Source organism: Hippopotamus amphibius, chromosome 2 (genome assembly GCF_030028045.1).
Source record: "Hippopotamus amphibius kiboko isolate mHipAmp2 chromosome 2, mHipAmp2.hap2, whole genome shotgun sequence".
Lineage (NCBI taxonomy): Eukaryota > Metazoa > Chordata > Mammalia > Artiodactyla > Hippopotamidae > Hippopotamus > Hippopotamus amphibius.
In genome coordinates, this window is record NC_080187.1 from 69,448,151 (window position 1) to 69,469,095 (window position 20,945).

Genomic DNA, 20,945 nt, shown 5'->3' on the forward strand with positions numbered 1-20,945 from the left:
TAAATATATGAACTAACCATCCAGGCTATAACCCACTTTCCTCCCGGATCAGTCCTCCTATTAGGTCCCAAGACCCAACCAGACAGCTGAGAAAAGAAGAAAAACCTGGAACTCACTTTCCCAAGTGGCATGTCCTTGGTAGCGTGCCAAGGTTAAGCAAAATCATGGAACTTCCATAAGAGTTCATTTTACTTGACTATCTGGGGGAATATATTTTATACTAAAATATAACACATATATTCTGGGACAGCTTGCAAAATTCCAGTGTTGTAGTAGACTGTTACTTTGGTGGCCTCAATTAACTAAGACCTCCTATTTTCATGTTCTTGTGTGAGCTCCTGGCTTTGAATCCAGGCTAGCCCTAGGATCTGCTTTAACCAGCAGAAAGCAGGAAAAGTGAGACTGTGCTGGTTCTAGACCTTAAGACTTAAGAAGGCCTTTCAGCTTTTACCATTATGTTTTTTAAAGTAAGTCTGACTACCTGAGTCTTTCCTGCTGAGAGAAAGCACAGCGTCCACATGCAGAAGTCCACGTGGAGGAGGACTGAGTGCCTTGACTAGTAATCCCAGCTGAATTCCCAGCCAGCAATCACCAACTTCCTGCCGTGTGCAAGAGACAGTTTGGGACCTTCCAAAAGTCTAAGCCAACACTGTATGAAGTAGAAAAGCTCCTGGTCAACCCATAGAACTATGAGAAATTATCAACTGTTCTTGTTTTAAGCTGCGAAATTTGGGGGCAGTTTGTTACATAGTATTAGATCACCAAAGCTTATGTTTAAAATAAAATTTGTGATTTTAAAGAAATTTGACAATTGAAACAAGCATCTTACTTAGAGTTATTCCCCTGAGATGTCTATCTACCAATCAGGGTACTTCAGTGAAGGTGATCAAGAGGCATTTCCTTAGAATATAATTTGCGAGAAAATAATCCCCCAGATTCAGGTATATTTTCTGGTTATATGATCAAGAGGAGCCTCATGTCCTCAGCCTTTGCTAGATGATCAGAGATAGGCTTTTTTAAAAAAAATCATGCCTGTTCATACCAAGGTGATTGCTAACAGAATCATTTCAAGACATCATGGAAGTAGGGACCTCAATTATATCAGGCACTCTCTTCTAGTTCTCTTATTTTCTTCTCTCAGATTACTGCTCTTGTTACTAAGAACCTCTAGCCATATGGCCAGTTGCAACTGATCTTAGATGATGAGAAAAGATCAGAAAGGTCTGGTCTATGTCTGTTCTACCCAGGATGAAGAACCTAAAGCTAAGGCTAAGAAATGGACTCTAGGGCTTCCCTGGTGGTGCAGTGGTTAAGAACCCACCTGCCAAAGCAGGGTACACAGTTTCGAGCCCTGGGCTGGGAAGATCCCACATGGTGCGGAGCAACTAAGCCCGTGCACCACAACTACTGAGCCTGTGCTCTAGAACCTGCGAGCCACAACTACTGAGCCCGCGCACCTAGAGCCCATGCCCTGCAACAAGAGAAGCCACCTCAATGACAAGCCTGTGCACCACAATGAAAAGTAGCCCCCGCTCACCACAACTAGAGGAAGCCCGTGCACAGCAACAAAGATCCAACACAGACAATAAATAAACAAATAAATAAATTTATTAAAAAAAAAAAAAAGGAAATGGACCCTCACTCCAGCAGTTCATCCAATGGCCCCTTCAGAGCAAGACTGTTAGCACCTCCCAGCCAGGTTAAATCTCTGAATTGACATAATGAAGAAGCCCTGGCCTGGGTCAGAACCTGTCACATGAGGACAATAAGAGTCACAGTCATTAGCACCAATCAGTCACACCCATGGACCCATTCTTGCCCAGCACCAGAGCCTGAGCCATGGGGACCTGATGCGACCCAAGCTAAAGAAGAGAAGGAAAGGGAGACACAGGAGAACATCTATTGTCCACAATGGATGTCTATTGACACAATGAGCTGTGCGTTACATAATACTAGATGTGTTATTCGCATTCCAAATCTGTGAAGATGCAGAAGAACCAGAGCAGGTGGGCATTATTATCCTCCTTTTGTGCATACTGTGATGATGTTGGCAAAGTGCTTAGCACAGCAGCTGGTTCTTAATAAGTTCCCCAAGAGAGTAGCCATGAGTATTTTTTATCATGTTGTTAACACCATTTTACACAGTGGAAACTGAGGCTGATTGAGGGTACGTGACTTGCCCAAGGTCACACAGGAGCAACAGTGGGGGGCCAGAATTAAAGCCCAAATCTGCCTGGTGACAGTGTCCAGTAATAATAATGGTGTTGTAACAACAGCTGTTTCCTCCTGGAGATGGGCTGAAAAATTCATACCCTTAGACTATGCCCCAAAGATATGTTAAAGTTATATACAAATTCAAAATACAAAAGTATTTTGGGTCCTGCTTAAAACATCAAGGGTATTTTAGAATTACTGGAAGGGAAAAATGTTTTAAAAGAGGCGTTTTAAAAAGTCATTGCTATCAGTGATAACAAATGGAGAAAGGTCATCCATGAGGCAATTGGCCAACAGATAAGGGCTGAGCTTCTCACGGATTTCAACCAAAGCAGATGTTGTAACCCATGATTTGTCCTGATAATGGACTCAACCTTCCACTATTATGGTTGGGGTGTCTGGGGTCAGGTCAATTTCATAGTGTGTGACTCTCTAAGGATAGGGCCCCATCCATTAAGGATTTCCACAGGGTCGGTGGCCAGGTGCTTGGTGATGAGTGGTGGACACAGAAGTCTTCAAGTATCTTTGAGTCAGGAGAAGCGGAGTTTCTGTCTTTTCTCTGCCGCTTTCTACCTAGACCACAAGTCTTTCTTAGACTCTCCAAGTCTCACCCTCCTCATGCATAAGAAATTGCCTGAACTTCCGCTGAGAAAATGTACATGAAAACAGCTCATGGTAAGTCTCAAAAAAGTTTCCTTTCCTCATCTCTTTCTAGAACTGGTTAAGTTCCTCTCTAACCCAAGAATAACATTTTCTTCTGCTTTCCTTGTTCTGGCTGACTTTTGTTTGCCTTATTAACTACTTGGAAAGTAATGAGGCAGAATTTATTTTGTTTTCTGTTCTACTCTGTGGTTTGTCAAGAAGCCATGTACCTTAAAAAATGGGTTTTGTCACTTCTTGTAAAATTAATTTGAATCTTAAGCAAATAGGACACAAAACAAGATCATGTGTCCCTCTTTTCCCCCATTATATCAAGAAAATAATTTGTGACCTCAAATAACACTAATAAATAATCTTTCCCTTAAGGAAAAAAATGTAGACGCAGCCCTTCTGTCTGATCCCAATTTAAGAGGTTTTTCTACTGGGGTCCAAGCCAGAAAGCTGAAATCTATATAGCAAAGCAAAGTTGAGAATGGATACTGCCATCTTGCTGGAGATAATTACCTAATGTCTCAAGAGGCAGTGACTGGTGATGGCCAGAAAGAGAAACAGCATCTGGGACCACACTGTGGACTTGAGTTTATACATCACTGGTACATTTGGTCTGGCCTTGTGAAGAATACTCAGCACAGCTTACAGTCAAGATCCAGAGAGGCCGCCATTTTTGGTTTTAGATATCAAATCATTTTCTTCTTGAATCTCTCATCGTTTGGCTCCAAGGCTTTACCAGCTGTCATTAATAATGCTAGAGTATCATTTTAAGATTCCTTTGACAGTAGGGGTGCTTAATTTCTTGCTAGTCACTTGAAGATGAATAGGTCTCATGGCCTTTGGCAGCTGTTGGCCAGATTCATACCACCAGGGGAGGATGCAGAGTGATGGGAGATAACATCAAGTCAATCCTTAAAAATTCCTTTGCCTTGAAAACTGACTTAGGGAAAATGCCTGGTGTAAGAGGATGAGAAGAAAATGAGCAACATACACACTGGATTACAAAATACCAGTTTTGGCCTTTGCAAGAACCTCTTCCGTTTCCTGAAATATGATCCATTCTCCTAAAATAAAATGCTTGAAGAAGTGACACAGTCATTGATTTTTTTTTTTTTTTTTTTTGGATGAACCACATACCTTCCGCCCAAGCAAAACTTATTCTCAGGAACAGAGTCCAATCCCACACAGAATCTTTATCTTTTGTTCAAACCCCACACTTGTTTTACCCTCTGCAAGTTTAGGCAGAAACTGATAGCTAATGCTTTTCATTAAGCCAGTCAAGAAAAATTGCTTACCAGGTTTTACTCTTTCATCAGCCTGACTAATTAAACCCATTCACTGTTCCTTTCAGACAGAGATTTCAAATTCCAACTCTCAAAAACTAACACCACCCAAGAGACATCTGCTTCCTGGCTCGCTCGGTCTCCTTTCTATATTACCCAGTGAAAAATACTCAGTGGCCCAGAAAATGCCGATTTAGCAAAACCTGGAAGCTAGAACTGGTTTCAAGCTGGTGAAGGATCAGGTCAAGGAGAACATGTTGAGATAAAGGCCATGGGAGATGATGAGACAAAAAGATAGGATGCAATCTTCTCAATCAACACATTCAGGGAAAGGCATTCGGCCTCCAGACTCCAGTGACCAGCCTCAGATACCTCTGCGTGGTGACAGAACAAACAGAATGTGCACACGTTACTCGGGCAAGGTTGGTCTGAAACATTCTGAGGCACCAAGTTGAAGTGGGGGTTCCAGGGCTGGCAGTAGCACGAGGTTTGGGTGATAGTAACTAAGGCTGAACTTGAACGCCAAGCCTAGATAGTGTTCAGGTAGCAATTACATTTCTCCAAACCATCATATGTGGGACATTTAGGAGATTAGGGACCCAACAGCTCCACAAGCTTGGGAAGCAACTTCCCACGGATCCATGGTCCAAACTAACATTTCACCTTTAAAAGAAAATACGGGGATACAACTTCAACCTCACAAAGTATGATCACCTTAACATTCTCTCTTTGGAAAATTCTTTGTACGTGAACTGTGCGTTAGCTGAGTCCACACCAAATTCTTCACAGTAGTCACAGATATCTACAAAATCATGCAATGCTGCCCTAATGAGTATAAATCTCATTTCCCATCGGTGTGTTCTGAGTTCTTTGGAGATCTCCTCTTTCTGGCTAAGTAATTTGTTGGTAGAAACAATGTGAAAAAGCACCGCAGCTTCAAAATTGCTGTTGGAAAACCATTTTGAATGTTGGGCTTAAAAAATCCCATAGGAAATAGGTCCTCCTGACACTTTTTCTTCTGAAGTTGCCCAAGCTAACTCTTGTTTATGCTTTCAGCTTAGGGCTTTCATAAGTGCATGACATAATGTTTCTGTAGATTATTCAAAGCAAAAAAAGAAAAAAAGGATAACTTCTACTACAAGTTCATTTCACATGCTCGATCTATTACAGCACAAAGAACACCAGATGTGGTTCGCATTTAAATTGCATCTTTAATATAAAGATTTAGAGCCACTGAACTCATGCACGTATGATAGCCATACTTGAAAAAGCTGTTTAATAGCTGAAGATCATGTTTTGAGGGCTTGACCTCACTATTTAGAACTCGATTCCTTTTCAGTGATTTCTCACTTGAACCTTATTTTTAAGGGATCATCAGAAAACAGGCTTCTGGCCTTTCAGTTTTCCAATTAGTGAGGTCATATTTTAAAAGCTTGATAATTTTTGATCACCGAGGCTTAATTAGATCTCAGATTTCTGAACTGAGTAGCTTGAAGGGGCCACAGTGATCACCTCTACCCCAGAGAGGTCAAAAGTACCAGTTAGTCCAGGGGACACATTTCAGGCCAGCCAATGCCCTATTTCTTTCCACTGTCTGTGGCTAAACTAGGAAGCAAGAGAAGAGGCTTGTCCCATCAGTTTCCTCACCTCTCAACCACATGCAGCACATATTTATACATTGTTACATTTAGCTTTGTGGCCTTGTCTTTTACATTTAGCATTTTTGAGAAGACACTTGGACTCTGAGAAATACAGATAATAGTGCAGTTGCAATATACATTGTTTGCCCTGAAAACACAGTAAATAAAGAAAATATGTAAAATCACCCTTACCAGCACTATCCACCGTATAATTAGTGTTAAGTGTCTGTGATCAATTGTGCCTAACAAATTGCTCAAGCATCATAGCCTTATGAGAAGACCACACTTTTATTAAACACTGGAAATTGTATTTTTCCCAGTCGTCATACTGTAAGATAATGAACTCCCTGTGAGTGGCAGCAGAGATGCAAATTCAATTTTGCACAAGATTCACACACACCGTGATATATTATGCTGATGGAGACACGGCCTCTGTCTAAACAAAATGAAAAAATTTCCTCATGTTCTGTAAATATGTGTAATTAAGAAAATGTGAAGAACCGCTAATCATCAACATTGCATGCATGTCTGTATCTCCACTCTCGTTTTTTTAAAAAATTCTAGTTGAAAGTTGAACCTTGTTCTTCTGGGTTTCAAGTTTCAGTTTTCAAAGGGACTATTGATGTTGATGAAACCAGGATGCACCCTAATCAGGCCTCCAAAATGTACTAACTTTTCCTTAAATCTTTGCTTTCAATCAAGCGGCATGCCTGGGTTTTAAATTATAAGAACAGGTTGTATTATACAAATAAGCAGACACTGTCTGGGGGACAAATTTGAAGCATCTCTGATAGTTTTATTAATTTATTTGATTTACTTCTGGTTTCCCTTACCCAATCTTATTTATGTCAAAGTAAGTTGAAGCAGAATTCATTATGCAGTGAAATCCAATTTGAACACTTTTTATTGGGACATGGTGATTCAATCATTCCTCTCCTTAAATTCCATTATCTCTTCTCACATTATTTTGTACAGATCAAATCACATACAATGAAATTCCAAAAGGAACTTAAGAATTTGTGGGCAGGAATGAAATAATATCCAAATAATTCCTTATACTATGAATACTAAGTTATAACACAATTAACATTCTTATCATTTTGCATTCTAGTAGCATATTTTCTCTGAAGAAAATTATCTGAGTTATTGAACTTGACTTTCTTAAGTAAACTTTTGAAGCAATGGTAGTTTCTGATTGTTTTGATATAGAATCATCAGAAGTGCTAAGTCTAATCTGACCCAGTTTGGGCATCTTGACATTTTGTTTATTATGTGGATTACAAAATTTGCCAAATTACTACTGGATCTTTTCCTCTCCAAATAGTAGAATTTAGGAATTCTTGAATTTTGGTAACTTTATAAAAAGTGTTTGTGAAAAAATATTTATTTACCTTTTTCATTGTGTCAGGTATATTGTTAGTACATAGGGACTCCTCAAGTCATAAATGAATCTAGTTACCAAAGTCCATTTCCATGTTGATTATTTAGAAATGGGAGTCATTTTCTCATGGAGACATTGTAGTTATACTTAGAATGACATGACTATCCTCTAAATGCCTTTTAAAGCCCTGTGCTACCATAACTTCCAAATCACAATTCCTATCCCTTAACCCATTATGAGTTAAATATTTCCATGTTTAGAGACCCATAAGAGCTCTAAGCAGACCAGAGAGGGTAGTCAAATTCAACAATTCAAATGGAAAGGTTGCCTAACATCTGCTCCCAACAGAATCAGAAGAGAATTGAACTTATTTGCCATGTCAGATGCCTGCTGAAGTAGAGATGTATTTTTCTCCCAAGCTACAGTAAGATTACAAGTACAGCAAATACATGGACCCACTCATGTGTTCCTTTAATTATTCACTATATGTTTATTATGCAAAGTCCTGGGTACTCTTCTAGGAGCCGGAGATGCCAAAGCACTCATTTGCCCATTGAACAGTCCGTGGTTAGAAACTTACAAAACTGTCAATAAGTCTTTCCATCTGCAATTTTCAGTATCATTCAATGACTACTGCCACTCAATTCCCGTGTAAGACGTGACTTCCTGATTACACACATTCGTCATCCAACACAGACCTATGATTATGCATGCTGAGCCTAATCCGAACCTTCATCCTTATCCCCTCTACAACGCCCCATCCTGGAGTTTCTTTGTTAAACATTTCACATGGTATTATTAGTCAGAGATTTGTTTTATTTCATTTCATTAGGACACTTTTCCATATTGGCAAATGGTAGGAACAAGCAAAACACACAGAACACTTATTCCAGGGTAAGCAAAAGACTCATCAAATTCTCTTTGGAAACATTTTAACTCTGCTTCTCTGAAGTCTCATCCTCTGTAGTCTCTCCAAGCTGCTCTTGGGCTGCACCTCCACAAACACTAATGGGCTGCCTAAGCTTTGCAGCTTTGTGCTGATACAGGCATGGGGGTTCAGGGGGCCTAGAAATCTCCAACAAACAATTGTTTGATTGTATCATTATTCATTAGGATGACCTTTGAACAGCAACTGAATAATTCATACCGCAAACTCCTGTCTTTTCTAAGTTATTATAATTAAGAGAGTAAACATTGGGTTAGAAAAGAATTTATTCATTTTGGCTAACCCCACCATTCTAATTCACCTGCACTTGTCATGCACAGTGAAGAGTTGCTATGTGATGTTTTGGGGGAGCACGTGTTACTCTACTTATTACAAGACTAACATGAGGTCACACATACAAATCTGTGGGAATAGACGCACCTGGGACAAAGTAGATGCCTTAAAATATCAGCTCCTTGATGTCCCCTGACCTTACGAAGCTCCTGATGCATGCTCTTCTCATAGGCGAAATGCCACTTATCAAAGCTGATTCATATTTTTTAAAAAGACTCCTTAAAGGCTAAATATCTACAAGAATCTCGACCCCCTTTGAGCAGGCAATTTGGAAACATGGACTTTTGCATGGAAAATGAAAAAATGAGTCATAGAGGGTGAGCCAGAAAAGTGAACTTGTCTGTCCTACAAGACGTTCACACACGGCTGGCATTGAAATTGGTTGTCTGTAAAATGGTTATCAAGAAGGCACTATTAGCCTGTGTCCTCTTGGTCTCCCTGGAACAAGGTGTGACCCAGGCAGGTGCTGTGGGTGCTGTCACCCTTGCAACACTGCTTTACAAACCTCAGGAAATATGTGCACTTCAACTGGCTGCTAAAACTCTTGGCAATCTTTGAACTCTGTCTTTGGAGAGATAGACATCAAGTTCACGTAGGAAAAGAGATCTGCTTATCTCAGAGGAGTGAGGGTGTTCAAGAAAGAGTCAGAGATCTGTGATACAGGATTCTTTTCCTAGGGTTTTCTGAAATAAAACAAAGAAGGCAAACTTTTTAGGGCGGGTTGGGGCAGGGGAAGTGGGATTTTACAGGATTTTAACCAGCAAAAAATAAAAAGAAGTGTTTATTATTCATGATTGTTTGGTATTTCTGGTAATGACTCCATTGAGAAGACCTCCCTACTGCCCCTGTGGGTCCTGTGTCAACCCTTACCCTGGGGTCAGCCTACTACTGGCTCCTTTCTTTTCCAACCATAAGCTCACTCTCTGCCAGCTGGCACTCCCCTGCCTGCACGTTTGAAGGTTAATACACTCAGCACACCTTGATAAACCCACATGAAAAGTACAATGCCAACACTACAGTTCCTTTTGCAGAGTCTGAAAATTGCTTCATATTATTTTTGGAAAAGGTCAGCAGCAGCACTCAGCTGGAAAGAGCCCCAGACTTTAAGGAGGCCGGCTGGGGACTGAACACAAACTCTCCCACACTGGGGCTGTAATGTGGGTTCATTATTTTCCCTCTTAACCTCTCTGAGCCTCAGTTTTCTCATCTATAAAACAGAGTAATAATATCTACCCTGCAGTGCTGACAGGGATTCTTTTTTTTTTTTTTTTAATGTGAAAATGCAACTCATAAGGCCTGGCACATAAAAGGCATTTGATATTGGTTGTTTAAAATAATCAAAAATGAACACATTACAAAAGGGGCTCATGACATTAGGCTGAGTGAAATGGAGTATTTTAAATCACAAAGAGTATATATCTAATTTAGCAAATTTAATATTAAAACTCCAAATGTGGGGAAATGAAGCAATATCTAATATTTTTTTTAATTTCACTTATATTTTTAAATTTTATCCAATTTTTCCCTGGATTAATTCTCAAATTTACTAAGAAGATCCCCTGACACTCCTATCCTTTCTGACTTTCTAAAAGAATCTCACTCTTTCTTTTCTTTTCCTTTTCTTTCTTTCTTTCCTTCTTCCTTCCTTTTTCTTTCTTTTTTTCTTTCTTTTCTTTCTTTCCTCCCTCCCTCCTCCCTCCCTTCCTCCCTCCTCCCTCCTTCCCTTCCTTCTTTTCTTTTTCTTTTCTTTTCTTTTTTTGTGTGTGGCAGTTTGTTCATTTCCTCACTCTGGAGAGTTACATACAAAAAAAGGCAATCTGAAGATGAGAGTGCCCTGTGCAGATACTTCAGCAAATAGCACAGGATCGTTAGTGCCAGGGATACTGAGGCTGGCTGAGCAAAAGAGAGTCAGAGAAATGTATCTCTAGGGCCAGATGGGATGAGGGGAGGAAGGACAATTAGGCCAGGAATGCAGGAAAGGAGAGAAGACCAAAAGTTAAACAGCCCAGCTGCTGATGTATACAAAACAGAGCTTTGCAAAGGCTAGAGGTTTACACAAGATCTGGGCCGAAAGGAGCCTGAGTCCAGGGGTGAGTTAGGACGAGGGGAGTGAGATTCTTGCCTTCTGCACAAAATTTAAGGAAACACCCCAAATTCAGTAATCGACATGAAAAATGTTTTATTTTTTCCCTTCATTTAGTATTTTTTTAATTGATGTATAGTTGATGCATAATATCTTGTAAGTTTCAGGTGTACAATATACTGATTCACAATTCTTAAAGATTATATTCCATTTATAATTAGTATAAAATGTTAAAACATTACAAATAATGTTTAATGCAATATTAAAAAATAAAAATTAACGAAAACATCTGTGAAGAAAAAATATTGAAATTTTAAATAAAGTCAGGATTTGACCTAGAATTTTTAGCACTCACCTCACCCTAATCCCTGCCCTCTCAATCTTGTCTTTATTAAAAATTTTGAGATTTTCTTCATAGATTTTTTTTCATTAATTCTTGTCTTTTAAAATATTGCATTGAAATATGATTTATCTTGATGGCTGAGATTTTTGGTGCCCCTTTAAATTCTGCACTTTATTGAGGGCCTCACCCACATTACCCTAATCCTGGCCCCGACAGGTGCAGAGGGGCTGCTTGAAAGCCCAGAGGGGCTGCTCGGGAGCTAAATGGAAATCAATGGGGACCACTTCTAGGGAGACTATTTGCAGTGCTTTTAGGAATCCCAACACTGAATTATATTCTCAAGTTTATGTAAGAATAATTATTAGCAGGTGATAAAAAGTAGGCAATGGAGACCACGAATCTAACACTCTTGTCTTTATTGGTGTACGAGTTTGGCTCTGAATGATCAACTACATCACAAATTCCAATACAACAGATCTCATTTCCATCAATGTGTCTGTATCATACATATGTGTGGACAAGCCCTGGAGGTTCTGAACACAGTAAAAGAATGCAGGTCATGTTTCAGGTCCACTCTCTTCAAACACAAGACAGGGAAATAAAGTCAAGCAACACAGAGCAATCAGCAGAGACCCCTCCCTCTCCCACCTCTGCAGATCATGGTGCAGCATCAGAAGGCAGAGCTGCTGAGGTCAGCATGGCAAGGCAGCAGGCAGGTGCCCAGAGAGCAGTAAGAGGCTCACTGCTCATCACAAGCAAGCAGGGAGACCTCTGAGAGAGGACCACGCTAACACCCAGACTGGGTGCCCGTTAGCAGAAGGGTCTCCTTGGGGAAGGTCATCCATACCTATCCACATGAGCCCCCTCTTTCCAAAAGTGGGCAGAAGGTATGAAAACCACATGGATTCATCCCCAACCCAACAACCCCCTCCCACAGCTTGGCCCGCACACAGAAGCTGGGCCCTTGATAACACGGATCTCTTCTAAGATAACAAAAGAGGGCCCTGGAATGTTAACACCGAGGACCATACCTATGTACCAGCTATTAGACCCCAATCTGGCTAAGATCCATTTTAATTTAAAACTTGGGATGCAATGTTCGGGAAACAGCAGAGAGTACACACAAGCCCAGAGGAGACGCATGATTCAGGAAGTGAGTGATAAGTTTATTCCCTTTGCTAGTTGGCCATTGTCTTCCTCCTCAAAGCTCAGGATTTCAGAAATCTACTCCCCATCACCAAAACGTTAATAGGAAAATGAGAGTTTTCGTCTTCCAAAACCAATGTTAATAAAGTCTAGGTAGGCCTCAAGGAATCTTACATATAACCAAAACCTTATATGTACACAATGGAATTTTAGTCAAAATAAAAGCTCTGAAGAGGGAGAGAAATACCCTAAAAGGGACAGCATTTGGGAAAGAAGAAAATGGTCCTCTCTAAATAAGGCTTAAGCAGTGATACAGAATCATAACTGCTTCTATGGACATCAAGAAATGGCATTAATGGAACTAGGAACTAGGATGAAATGTCATCACTAGCATCATGGTTCCTGAACACTAACATGTAGAGAAAAGGAGGGAGGATGACAGAATGAGATAGGCAAAGGAATTTATATTTATGGGTGAGAGGAAGTAAAGCCAGGACAGAGACAATGTGAGGCCAGTTAGTCCAGCTAGCCAGGGTACTCTATTCACAGAAAGTAAGACTATGTCCCTGGGTAACCAGTTAGTTTTTCTTTGTTCATTAGCAACAGACTGAAGGCCAACTCACTTGTAAAAGCAAACTCTTTTCAGGAACAAGGGTGGGGATGAATATTGGGCATGAGAGTATAAGTGGATCTGAAAATCCATCATACTTTCAGGAAAACATGTTAGGTGGCTACTCAGTGGTGCCATCTCTGCTTATTTTATAAGCAGACATATCATGTAATCTCCTCTAATGAAGGCATTCCATAACACAGAGACCAGCTCTTTTAATATAATTAGATACTGTGGGGTTGTATCCTGTCCCCTCTGTATCAACCACTTATTGGAACATTAGGAATATGGCACTTAGTCTAAATGCCATCATTATCTAATAATGACTTGGGTTCCACTTTAATGCACCCAGAAGGTCAATGGCATGGTTAAATAAATGTGCTAAATAATAGCAACAGGGTAAAAAGAATGCTGATGTCTACCCGTACTCATAGCAGATACAGTAACTGAGAAGTATAATAGAGAAACTAAGCATTAGACTAGTGTTTCCTTTCTAGAATTCTCCCCCACCCCCTCTGGTTCAAAATCGCACAAATCTAATCTCTTATAAATCATAGGAAAATATGTGTTCTGAACTCATTTTTAGAACCTATCAACTTTAATATTACTGTGCAAAATGCCAACTCTGAAATCTCCTGCATGTCATGCTATTGATAGAGGTCCCCTGGCCAGAATCCTAGCTTAAGCCTTGATGCCTAAGACATGAGAAGAGGAAGCCTTCTATGAGGAGAAGACTGGAGATTACTGGGCCTCTGACTCCATCAAGTTTAGGTAAGGCTGAATGACTAAGGGGAGATTCCAACTCATCACAGGTCCTTGCACAGCCCAGGAATCCTGGGTGGAAGAATAGGCATCTCTAAATAGTAGGAAGCATATCAAATGTAACTAGCCTGACCCTTTCAGATCCAGCACACTCAGCTCTCTATAAGGAGACAGCTGGCCAGGGTGAAGAACTGGGAGGCAAAAAGTGATTATCTGCTCCAGTTGAGCAGTCAGTTACATTTGGAGGCATCCAGAGAGCTGACCCTAAGCTGGAGCTCTCAGCCTGCCTTGGCAGATCAGGAAGCCTCTTGCACCCCGAATCTTCCCAGCCCACAACACAACCTCATCTCCTCTGTGACATTCACCCTGTGAAAGCTGAGCTCCTCTGGATTTAAGGTCACTCTAAACTTGACCTACCATGACCAGTCCACCCCTTCCCCCCAACTCTGTCTTAACCCCTGTGCACTGTCAAGCAAATATAAAATCTGAAACTGGCAATAATATACCCAGCAAGATTCCTATGGACTTTCCAACACAATCCACCCAAGACAAACCATTACTATAGAAATATGAACAAAGCCCAGTACAAATAAAGTGCAGGGTGCAAGTGGTTAAACTTTATATCATAGGAGGTTAAAAGGACATTCACAAGATGAGGAAGTCGAATATCCAAATGATATTATCAGCAGTTATCTCTGCTGGAATCACAAGTAAGTTTTTCTTTCATCTTTGATTCTTATGTTTTCCCACTATAACCTATATTATTTATTTTTATTTTAGGGCACCTGAAGGCATTCTGGGTAATGAACACTTGATTCTGTCTTACTAGCAGAAATCATCACAGCTATACCAACTATGGTGACCAATCGACTATGATTTGCCCAGGACTGTCCCAATTTTAAAACTGAAAGTTTTGCATCCTAAGAACCTCTTCAGCCCTGCGGTGGGGGCGGGGGGGGGGGTCACTGTAATACTAACACATCCTTCTCCTTTGAGTCACAAATGCTGCCTTGTAATTTTTCCCTTCCTGAGGGAGCCCAGGCATTCAGAAACACACAGCATCCTCTCAGTCAAAGGAAGGGCATAGACAGAGGGCAGCATGGACTCAGGAACCCTTTGGACTGCTGTATCCATCTCAGGGGGCAGCTTTCCTCATAGAGCCTGAGCCTGAGGAATGAGACTGCCTTTGTGCTTAATTATCAGTTTAAACTAAGTAGATCTCTCTCCAATTCTTTCCTGTCCATGGTATGGAGCAAATTCATCTCACATGCCTTTCAAGCAAAGTAACAACTACCAAGAAAAAGAGCAAACAAATAAACAACTACAATATAGTGAATGAAAGCAAATAAACAACTACAACATAGTGAATGAAAGCATCTGGGCAGCAGCAGCTTCTTAGCAACATAAGAGGTTCCTCTGCATATGTGTTTGCTGAGCTGGTCCTGGTCCCCAATCTGCTGGTATGTGCAAGAGTGACCAACCGGAAACCAAAATGGGGGTGTATTTCATTAGATTCATCCTGCTGGCATCCACTCTCCAGTTGGGCTGGGCCTTGGGAAATACCCACAACAAATGCAGTAGGATCCTGCATTGCTGGCATGCTTCCAGCACATCACTAATGATTTGGTGAAATTGGACTGAACTGTCTGATGTGTGAGGGGTGCGTAATTCCCTCTTGGTTGGCCAATGATGTGGAAGTATAATCAGAGTATCACTGTGAATGTCTCCCTGACCTAAATCCATAATCGTTTTTCCTTTTCAGCCATTAAATGTAAGATGGAGTGTTTTCTCTAAGAGGTCCAGGTATTCTGTAATTGGGCGGTATTCCTTTTTTTGATAATAAGTAATATCACCCAGCAGTCAAATGCTAATAGAATGATGTCTCTTATTTTATTTAGTTGTAAGTGTGCTTGAAACTGGTCTCCTAACAAATCTTCTTCTCAGAGGAGTTTGTAACATGGCTTACATTTTACATGTAATTATGCAGCATGCATTTGTTTCTTTCTTTGAGGGAACTCAAGTTGCTTTTTTAAAGCATTATTTGATAGCTTCTTACCACATCCTCTGGAGTTGAAGGGAGAATATAGTATCAAGCTGTTAGAGCTAGCAATGGGGGATTATGGCACCAAGAGACAGAATTGGATTGGGATCTACAGAGTCTAAGCAACGTGCCATGAAGACCCCCGTGAGACGAGTTGTCAGCCCACTGTGCCGTAAGCAAAGCAATTTCTAAGGATCCTAAAATAACTGTGTTCTCTCAGCCCTAACACTCATGCTGGGCAAAAGAGACTTAGGTTATTTTTAAAGTGCAGACTATGGCCTTCAGAGGAATATAAACAGTTCCCAAAGCAGCTATTGTTTGGCCAATTAAATACTTAGAAGAAAACATACTTTTGAAAGACAAAATTAGTAGGCAAAGGACATAGGAAAGTGCTATAGCAATTGTTCCTGCCTGTTTTTAATTCCATCAAATGAACCATCAAAATGGACCATGGACACAGATTGCACTGAAGTTTGAAGATAACCTCTGATAACTCTCATGCCTTGATCTAACGAGCTCCTGGGATCTTGGATATAATTCAGAATTTTTGCTCATGTGTACTCAAAGTAATGTTACACATATGTTCAAAACCTCTGCAGTTCTGTGAAAAATACCACTTCCATTCCCTCCCCTGGTTGGTAACACAATGACAGTGTGGGTATGGCAGTTAAGAGGAGCAAGAGGAGTGCCCTGTGTGATCTTTTCAACTACTGTTAAAACATTCCCTCCCTTTATATTTTATTTCCTTAGTCTTAGCTGGTCTATGAACCTGTGCTTATCTACATAGTTGTCTAATAAGCATGTAACCAATGGGAAAACACACATACACAAACAAACATATACACACACAAACAATAATACTTGAAGAAGTATGGCACACTCTGCAGGAAATCAATAAATATCCATTTCATTAGAAATGGAATTAAAGTGGGAAAAAAATCAGAATTCCTTATCTGCATCTGCCACAGAGAGTTACTAGCCCTAGATATACACAGAGGGCATGCGCTGTAAGAACAAACACATACAGTATGTATTTCAAGACAATTCTCACTTAATTTAGGCCCTCTGCCTAGGACCCTAGCTAATTTACAAGGCTGCTCTAGGAAAGACAATTTCAGGGATGACAATAAGTCTATCGCATTTGCTTTTCCTGCAGGGGAAGCTATAACGCATTCCCACTCTTCAAGAGAACCCAAGATTGATGATTCAGGGGTTTTGCTGGTTAGAGTGGTTTTAATTTTTCCTCCTTTCTTTTTTTTTTTCCAGCTCAGAAGGTGTGTTTCCATTGTACCCTGTCAAAAATGTTCTTAGCAGTCAAGGAGATGATAGCAGCACAGCTGCCCTTGAGCCAAGTTGGTCAATCCTACTGGGAAACCACCCCGTGCGGACAGATGACATGGTTTTCAGACACGTCTACACAGACTAGTTGAATTAAAGACCAACTCCAGCCTTGATGTCGCTGAGCTCCTCAGCTCCATCTTGCCATCCTGATTGATCGAGGAGATGGGTCTATAGTTAAAGTGGCATAGCACTTTGAGGGCTTAGTCATTAGAGCACACTGCTTTCTCTTGGGAAGGCAACTTCTTGCTTGGCTAGGTTTTGGAAGCTAAGGAGTGACGTCAAGATGTTGTCTGGCCAGAATTTGCAGATAACCATAGAACTCTTCTCCTCCATCAGGCATGGATTTAGCCTCCTTTAGTTCCTGCAGTGACACAGGAGCCTCCAAATACCAAATTATTATCAGGCGGTCTTGGGGGAACCTCTGGGCCCTGCAATAAAGTAGACAGACTTGCTATTGGAAAGTGCTCGGGAGCAATTCAGCCCTATTCAAGATCGTTCTAAAATCCTGCAAACCACCTCTGGACTTTATAAATGAAAACCTCACATAGCTCCTGAGAGTGAAAAAAGTACTTCGGGAGATATACTTTATCATCATCCTTCATTCAAATGATCTTACACGTCATTTAAAGAAATGTGGTTTCATCACGATTTTTTGTTTGTTTGTTGTTTTCTTTTTACAGCAAAGCTACACAAGCAGGGAGGTTGTGTCACTTTGGACAAGCCTCTTCTGAGCATTGTCTGGAAAATAAGATGTACGTATTCAGTGATCTTTAAGATCACAAACAATTGGTGGATTGTGGACCAAATCTGACTCCTGCTGGTGTATTTTGTTGGTTCCACCCAGTGTTTTAAATCTTGGAGAATTCACATAAAATAAAAAATGCCTGTTCTCTCTGGAACAATTGGAGTATCTGGTAATACTAGGCCCACGTTCCATCGTGATCGTCACTATACCATATCATCTTTCTGATCCAGCCTCTTTCTCATATTGACCCGCCTGATCAGTGTAAGTTTACGGGGTTTAGGATCCTGGCTCTAAGCTATCCTATCATAGTGCATTCTGATTATACGATGATATCCTTCACCACTGGCCTCCCCAAGGAGACTCACTGAGGGCAAGGAACATACCAACATTAGCACTAAATTTTCAATTCTTAGCATTGTAGGAATATTGTGGGTAGTCAATAAATATGTAATGAATTGAACTTCAGCTTCTACATTAGATTCTTACAATTCAGTGAAATAAGCTGGGATCACTGTTTGTAAGAGCACACATGTATTCTAAAGCCAGCATCTTTGAATAGCAGACAGCTTTAGGAAAGAGAAGTAAATGTGCTGGTTTGTGATCCAAGCCTCTGATGGGTCCAGAGTTTGGTGGTATACTGTCCATGTGATATTTTGCTTTAAGCATATGGGAAAAATTCCATACTTTTTCTGAGAGCTTCTTAAATTTGTTTTTCAGATGTAACCTATCCAATTTCTTTGAAGAGCCCTTTTTTAGAGGTTCTTTAGAGGTTAGTTGTAAAAATATTTGAGGGGAATAACTTAACTGAAAGCTAAGTTCCCAAAATTTCATAGGTCTATGGCAACAGATCCCTCTGTATGTCAGATCTATGAATTTTGGAATATATAAATTTCTGAATGACTACAATTAGGATCTTCAAAGAAAGGATTTTTTGCTAAAGGCTTATTACTGCTGAAGTTGCTATCTAAATCTCTTTAAACTGGCTAACGTGTTATTAAAAATACATCTAACAAATAAAGTCTATGTAGGCAAATTTAATAGGAATAGACCCAATGTAAAAGGCTCAATGTAAAAGGTCATCTATACTTGTTACAAGCCTGTAAGTAATTAATATTTCTGTAATATATAGCCATAGTTGATCAACATCTGGCCAATATCAAAGGCACATCGTGCCCCATGCTATGAAGAAATAATTCAACAGGTATAGTTTCTGCTCTCTAGGAGTTTACAATCTAACCTAATTAAGACTACAGCAACATAAACCAGAGTGGTCATACTCAGGACTTCACAAAAGGCAACAGATACACTGAAGATAAAGGGAAAAAATACGGGGTAAAGGATGACATTTAAGAAAAGGTAAAGGGAAGAAGAGAAGTTAATTGCTTCTTAATTCCCATTTCTTGAAAAGAATTTATGGAAGACGTGTTATTTTAAGTGTTCTTAAAATCATGAAAGAGCATATGGCTTGATGCTTGGAAGAAAGTAAATTTCTTCTAATGTAAGATGCTAAGTGATTGAGAACACTGAGCCAGTAAGGACGGCTGAGTGAAGGACCCAGACAAACTTCATAAGGAACAACCAAACAATCAATGGTCTAGAACCCTCTGGTACAGGGCAGAAGCTGAGGGGAAGCTTAAGGTCTCCTCAGCTCTCTTCCAACTCCTTCTAAGTGGGAGTGGCAGAGCCACAAAACCAAGACTCCTCCAAAATTAACAAAAAGTCTAATCCAAAACCTTCTTAAAACCTCCATAAGCTCTAAATTAAGGAAATGACCTTTGATATTTTCTTGTGGAATTTCTAAGGGAAGAAAGCACTTCAAGAAAGAACCACAGACTCAGAAGCCATCTATCCCACTTGATTCTATAGGATCTCATTTGTTTGTTTGCTTTCTTGCTCATTGGTTCATTATCTCTTATTGGACTTGTTAGATTAATGCTATCTACTTGATTATTCAGCTTTATCTTTCCTCCGTTGATAAAAAAAAAAGCAAATTTTTGAATACAGGTTGATTTTTAGTCAACCTCAATTATAATGCAGCCTCTGGTTAACTGAAGTATATCATACAGTCTGGTACTGGTGGTGGTGACAGGAGTGTCAAAGTACTCTGTTCCCAGGGAGAACACTCAAAATGATGACCGATTCTCTCATTATGATATCTTGCTTGACTTTATTCAGTATTTGATGGTTACGCATGCAGGGCATGTCAGGCACCATTGGAGGATGCTTATTTCAACAAAGAATGCACATTTTTAAGCAAAACCTCCACACATCGTGTTCACTCCATAATGATAATATTAGGATTAATAACACCTTGATTTCAAATCATACCTTTTATTTTGAGGAGCTCAATATTCTTTACATATGCTATTCTACTTATCTTGTCATATTACATATTCAACTGAAATCTATGTTGGGGTTCAGTCTCACACATTACAAGATTGTAATACTGTTCTTCTTAATGATTAATTTCAAATCCATTGTTAAGCATACCTTACGATAAATTTGAATGAATAGGAGGAAATTACAGATGTTTCTTTATATTTGAAAAGATACTCACTGCTAAGTTCCCTTATCCATGAGCATTCTCAGTGGAAAGTCAGTCCCCAAAATCTAACCTTGAAATAGTCCTATCTTACCTGAGACAGGGCAGGAGAACAGTATTTAAGATGGGGTTAGAACATGCAAATAGACAACAGGTATCCACTTATCAGTGCCAGGGAACCCCTGGGATCTTAGCCACCTGATATTCTAGCCCTTATGGCCCCTTATTCACATGTAAGGGAAGGTCTGGCATTCCAGTGGCATAAGCCTGTTTGTCTACTGTGGTTTTATTTCTTGTCGTCCTTCAGGCTGTGTTCCAGTCTCTATATTTGAGCAGCGGCTCAGAAGATAGGATAAGAGAAAGATTCCAAGCTTCCCAACAGAGGCTAATGGGTTAATTTGGTTCTAAGAAATACAATTCAGTGTACTTAACAGGCACACCATCTGTCGTGATGTCCCTTCACTATTGTGACTTCACAACAAGTCTCATGCTGGGAACTAGGACTGAACAAAGAAAACAGAACTGCCTAAATTGATACCACCTGTGTGCAACACAGAGCATTCCTGACTACCATTGGTGTGTATTTTAAAGACTTTAAATAAACCACATTTAAACCCCACCAATTGCATATCCTCTGTAACCGATGTATGTGCATTCTAATGACACTTCTGGTTTCTGTCTCTATCTTTTTCAGGATAAGCATGCCTTGATTCCAACTGCATGTTGACAAGTGGTTTTGGAAAATGGATCTCAAGAGAAGTCAGTATCTGCCCACAGTTCCAATCCCAGCAGAAGACACACCCTGAGGACTCCATAATCAACAAACTAAATGATCTATTCCATCGGCTCAAAGCCCCAAGAATCCTCAGACATTTCACACTGCA

The 20,945-nt window shown here is 40.1% G+C and overlaps 1 protein-coding gene across 3 annotated transcripts in view; it reads right to left on the reverse strand.

Annotated features, from left to right (window-relative positions):
* NTRK2 (neurotrophic receptor tyrosine kinase 2) overlaps positions 1-20,945 on the reverse strand; it is a 345,813-nt gene that overhangs the window by 125,133 nt on the left and 199,735 nt on the right. The gene's annotated exons all lie outside the window — the stretch shown is intronic.